Source organism: Saccostrea cucullata, unplaced genomic scaffold (genome assembly GCF_032062105.1).
Source record: "Saccostrea cucullata isolate Sc308-1 unplaced genomic scaffold, CSIRO_AGI_Scuc_v1 ctg1783, whole genome shotgun sequence".
NCBI lineage: Eukaryota > Metazoa > Mollusca > Bivalvia > Ostreida > Ostreidae > Saccostrea > Saccostrea cuccullata.
In genome coordinates, this window is record NW_026928505.1 from 192,905 (window position 1) to 198,904 (window position 6,000).

Sequence of the window (6,000 nt, forward strand, 5' to 3'; positions counted from 1 at the left end):
TTGGGGATTTTGGCATTTTACCAAATTGAGAAAATTACCATTCTTTACCCTTTTTCAAAGCGATTTTTTAATACTTTGCACACTGATTTGAAATTCAGGAAACAGTGCATTGTATAGATGGTACTTAAGTTAGTTTAAACACATTAAAATATTTATGGGACATTTAAAATTTTTTTTTAAAGCTGATGAAAAATTACCCAAAATCTGCAAAATTTCCGTATTTCAAGGAACATATGCACATTTCATTAAGTTCATATAGAAAAAAATGTTCCTTTCTACCTGTTTTGATGTCATTTACAGTAATATTAGTCCATATCTAGGTGAATTGTCATGTAAAAATATTCACATCCCATTTCAAAGAGCATTAATACATGTAAATATGTTCTTAGATAGGAGAAATGTGAACACCTGCACAAAATGCTCCCCCCCCTTTCCCGTAAAATTGACAATTTTGAAGTACATGTAGACTAACCAGGGCATGTTTCAAGTTTCCTGAAACTATCCCCTTAGATTGAAACTAATATGAAATAAAATTTCCCTATCCATTCTGTATTACTATGGAAACAGGAATGCAAGATTTGTTACCATTGAGACAGGAATACCAGATTTTTAAACAAAATGGCTGCATTTAACGTAACAATATTCCCAAAACAATACTTATTTACTCTTTTATAAAACCTGTGTAATGAGTTTAATGTGAATGTAAAATAAATTTTTGGGCATCTTAAATTTGCATCTTTATGATGTTGCAAAAATATAATGCATTTTGTAATGCTATGTCAAATAATTGCAAAACCTTGTGGCTTTTACTTTTTCAAGATTTGGTCAATCTTGAAAAATTCTGAAATGAAACTAAAACAAGCAGGACATTCCTAATATTTTACTCATTTCAACTTGTTACTTTGTATAATCATTTATTTAATTCATAGATTCATAGGCAACTGCAAACCACAGATACTTTAAATAAAGTCAAAAATTTACCCCCCCCCCTTTCTGATTTTTTATGAAACTTATGAAACACGGCTTTAAACTTGAGAAAAATTACATTGGTTTAAAAAAAAAATCACATCCTCTTGGGTAAGTTATCTTGGATTTAAACATAAATATCCAACAATGGAAAACTTTAAACATAGTGTTTGGCATATAATTAATAATTAGGTTTGCAATGGATCTTTTGTATTCTGTAAAGTCAGTTGAAACAATGCTCCCCTCTCCCCGAGACACTGTCCCCCACAAGTATCATTTTAAGGAAGTTCTTCCTTTCATTTTACTAGGTTCCTGCCAACATCTCATCACACCAACTATATCAATCTCCTTTTCTTTTTTCTCACATGTAAATATAAATTCTGAAAACAAGAGAACTTTTCGCTTTTTTTATTTTTTATACATGCAACATTTAGAGTACATTTATTCTCAACTACGGTACATATCATTAGATTTACGTGACAAATTCTACTGCTTCTGCTGCTCTGAAAACCTTGTCTCTGATTTTTCAATTTTAGAGTTTTTGTTGGTCAGGCATGTACCAGTAATGACCTACATTGACATACACAAGTAACACTGATAATTAGTTAATTAGAATTATGCTGAGTTGAGTTTTTTTGGCAAGGTACAGGATAAAGCTTGATAAGTTCTAAAACATTTTGTTATACAGCATAAGATTTGAGGATGCCATCACATAATATGATAAACATGTTCCTATTATATTTGAACTTTGACATCTCAAACACTTATATCTTGAAGACAGTGGGTACAAGTATGTTGAAGTAGGTTGGAATTCAGCTTTCACTTGCCTGGTTTCAAACCTAAAACATGGCATCCCTTCTCAACCTGCAATGGTAAATAATTCCTGCACTTTCCAATATACACTGATTTCAAGCTAATTAAATGTGTATGTAATCCTTTAGAAAGTTGTTTTCCTTATTTTAGTATAATAATTCTTCCGTTACTGTACAGGTATTAAATTTTGTTTAAAAAAAAAGAAATAAGCAAGGTTTAAATTTAGATTTAAAACTGAAATATTTTTTAACAAATTAAGGACAGATGATACAAACAAACTTTTGTCAAAGAATTTGAAAATAACAACTTGGGTCATGTTTAAATCAGAAAAATTAATAACTTTCTTCAAGTAATTTTTAATTTTTAATTCATATTTGCATAAAAATGGAATTTGAATTGATAAATATTTGTATAGATTAATAAGGATAGTTTCAAGAGGGCAGACTTTTGAACATCACAGAAGGTTTACAATTTCTTAATATTCTAGAAATTTATTAATAGCATCATTAATTTGCAATTTAATTATGCCAAAAAATATATATCAATCCAGGCATCCATTTTTTGTTTGTATCATCTGTCCTTAATTTACTTTCATATTTTAAGAATGGTTACCTTGAAAAGAACAAAATCTAGGCTGTCCACTTTCTTGCAGAATGCACTTGAACTTCAGTCATGGCCTATTTGGTCCTGTTTTGATTTACTGGTCTTACTTTTTCTTTATTCATCTTATATGGTAAATCCTTTGATGAAAAAATGATGAAAATAATCATTTTCCTAGGAACATGATCAAAAGGAAAATTCATTTCATTCATACACAGACATGCTCATGTGTGTGATCATCTTACCAGTAGTGAATATTTGCCTGAGTATCAAATGGTTTGTTTAGAATATTATAAAACATGGTCAGTGTGTATAAAACAAATATCATTATAAATCAGAGGTGAATATTCTACATGTACATGTATATAGTTTTATTATACCCTCCGCTTGAAAAGTGGTAGGGTATACTGTAATCGGTATGTCCGTCTAGCTGTACGTCCATCTGTATGTATGTCCGTCTGTCTGTTACGCTTTAGGGTACCCAGCTCTTATTATCTGCAACTCCTCTTATACCACTGCAATGAGTGAAATTTAATGAACCTTTCACAGAATCTTTATTACATATGGCCATTGTGCACCTCCTATTTTACTTTTAGATTCGACACATATTTTGGGTTTCCCGGCCACAGTAAAACATGGATTTGTCATCAGTCATAACCATATGGGAGGCAGGGGGTATCATTAAGTGAGCTCATTGCTCACAGTACCTCTAGTTAAATTTTGTTTTAACACTAATACATATGTACAAGTGTACATATATATATATTTACTGTTTGCTATTTGAAAAGATTATTATTATTCACACAAAACTGAACTATAGGATTATACAGTACCGGTACTTCACAGACGAATGAAAGAGTCTATATAAACAAAAATAACTCAATATTTCCAGTGCATTCTTTACCTAGATCTATTTTGTCAATACATATACCGGTAGTACAGTTTTGGATATATATAATAAATTTAAAGTTTAAATGATAGAAGCTATTAAATAAAACAATGACATTAAAACAAACATGCTGTTTTCCTATTTTCTTATGCTTATGAACATCACAATGCCATATTTTGCTGATATATAGAATAATATTTTTTAAAAAAAAACTTATCTACTTTATGCTTGTGCTCACACATAATAAACGTTTGATGCACTTTTTTTAATAGAAACAAACTTGCTCTTGTTAAATATTTTATCAGCACAATTCTGTAAAATATGTGCCTAATGCCAATAAAGAATTGAAATAACAGGATAAACAATGAATGAAAACTGACAGAAGTGAAAATTTATATTATAAAGATAAATAATGTTCACTGAAAAGTCTCTCTCAGCACATCATAAAAAGTAAACCTACTGAATGGCACAGATTTTATACAATCTCTATCATGTCTATATAGACATTTATATTTCGGGGGGGGGGGGGGGGGAGGGGAAGAGTTCAGCTGTATTAGCAAGTGATGTTTATATGTTTCAAAATAATTTTTATTAATAAGAATAATTAATTCATTGGTCAGAAAGTCAAACAGACAAAAGGTATAGTTATTAGTTCGCTTGATTTGATATGGACCACTGACCACTACCGGTAAAACAACTGTGTATTGTAAGGCAAATAAAATTAAGAAAATATGCATTTGTTAATCTTGATATTTTTCTTCATAAATTTACCTTCTGTCTTCATTATTTAAGATGTCTAGCCTTCTTTTCTTCTTCCAGACTGTAAAACTTTGATGAGATCTTTCGCCAGAAAATGTTCATTGCTGTTTACTAAATACACATTGTACCTCCAAACGTTAGAGAGTAGTTCAAGGGAAGTAATTAGGAAGCAAAAAATGCTTCAAAATGTAGAAAAAAGTTATCTTTACCTTTGAATTCCTTTTACATCTCTGAGTCTCCCACCAATATTTTACATATTTTGATATAATCAAATATCAGCCTTTCATAATTAATTATTACTAAATTTGTAATCAGTGTGCCTTTTTTGTTTTAAGCCTCCAAAAACTCCACTAAACCAATCACATATCTGATATGTTATAATATGTGAAATGGCCATTCTAATGCAATTGTTTTGTAAAACACTCTGTGATTGGCTAATGCACTGATGTTTGAAGCAGTAAAACGAGCATTAACGAGCGTGAAAGCTTTTTCATTGTGACGTCATAATAGAGCGACGCAAAAATACAATGCTCCGTGACGTATTTCATGTAACAAAATTCAACAAAATAAGACGTAAACAACAAACAAAATGCATGGATTGCATTAGAATGGGAATAACTAAACTTCTAATTTGGTATTTGCGACCGTTAATGCTGATTTAACGGTCGCAAACATCCGTTTTACCGGCTCCGCTTACGCGTCGCCGGTAAAACTCAGTTTGCGACCGTTAAATCAGCATTAACGGTCGCAAATACCAAATTAGAAGATAGTTATTCCCTAATTTACTATTGAGAGATTAAATCAAAACTACAGATATAATTACTTTAATCTGTAGTATTAGATTTAAATGATGAAAACATTTTAAGTTATCCCTTTTCATTTCTGGACACAGTTTTTCTTGATAAGTACACGTTTTTCAAAATTAACGAAATTGAGAATTTTGCACCCCGTTTCTATGGCAACCAAGGGTCTATTTCATAAACCCACTTTAGATTTTACAGTTAATGACATAGCTGTTTAAAATTATTATAAAAAAAATCAAAATGTTTTTCCATGCGTGGCCAACCAATTTTGATAATTACAGAGAATTGACATTAAAGTACAAAAATAAACAAAAATTGATGCAATATTTAAAGTATTAAATTGCATATCTCATCAGTTTAGTAAGTTACAAAATGTTTATATATCTGCTGTAAGGTAGTCACATTGACTAAATTCCTGAACAATTTATATATAATGAGCTACACTAGTTGTACATGTACAAATGATTACGTTGTCATGCATTGAATCTCACTATATATCTTATCACGCATGGTTATTAAGACATTTGGTTCAGGGGTATCATGAAGGTAGGTCAATGTTAGCTCATTAGGTATGGGTTATGGTTTTTTTTGTTGATACCACGAATTTATTGCGGTTAATAAATTAAATTTATGGTAAAAAAGCATGGCATAGATATGACCAAATTGCATCATTTGATTCAAAGTTGAATATATATCTAGATTACATGTATTTGATTCACAAATCAAACTCAATTCAATCTTACGGAATACAGCTATACATGCATGTTCATCCTGAAGGACTAGGAACTTTTAGGTGATAAAAGTAATTCCGACCAAGTTCATATCAATACATACATTTGTTCATCCGACTAACATGCCAAACTACATGTATAACGACTTCAACCTACCTACCAGTTCAAAAATCGGTTAAAAATTCAGTTTTATAAATTACATTAAATAATTGTATATCATTAATTACATCTTTAAACCTGTAATTTCTTAATTATGTTTCATTAATCAAGCGGAAAAAGCTGCTTCAAAACAGTAAATATGCGTCTTTTTAGCATGAAATATTGCGCAATGAAAACTACAATCGGCCCGTTTCATATTAATAAGGTAAAATGTATATGATACTTTGAGGACTAAGACTCTATTTATCTCAAAAATTTCAATCTGCTAATTTTTAATGCT

The 6,000-nt window shown here is 30.4% G+C and overlaps 1 long non-coding RNA gene across 1 annotated transcript; it reads right to left on the reverse strand.

The window, feature by feature from the left end:
* Positions 1 to 1,425: 1,425 nt before the first annotated feature.
* LOC134277789 (uncharacterized) lies at positions 1,426 to 4,211 on the reverse strand. The gene is made up of 3 exons (XR_009994332.1): positions 4,040 to 4,211; positions 2,392 to 2,519; positions 1,426 to 1,830 (listed from the first exon to the last, which is right to left on the reverse strand). It is a non-coding gene; the product is annotated as an uncharacterized LOC134277789 (long non-coding RNA).
* Between the last annotated feature and the right edge of the window lie 1,789 nt (positions 4,212 to 6,000).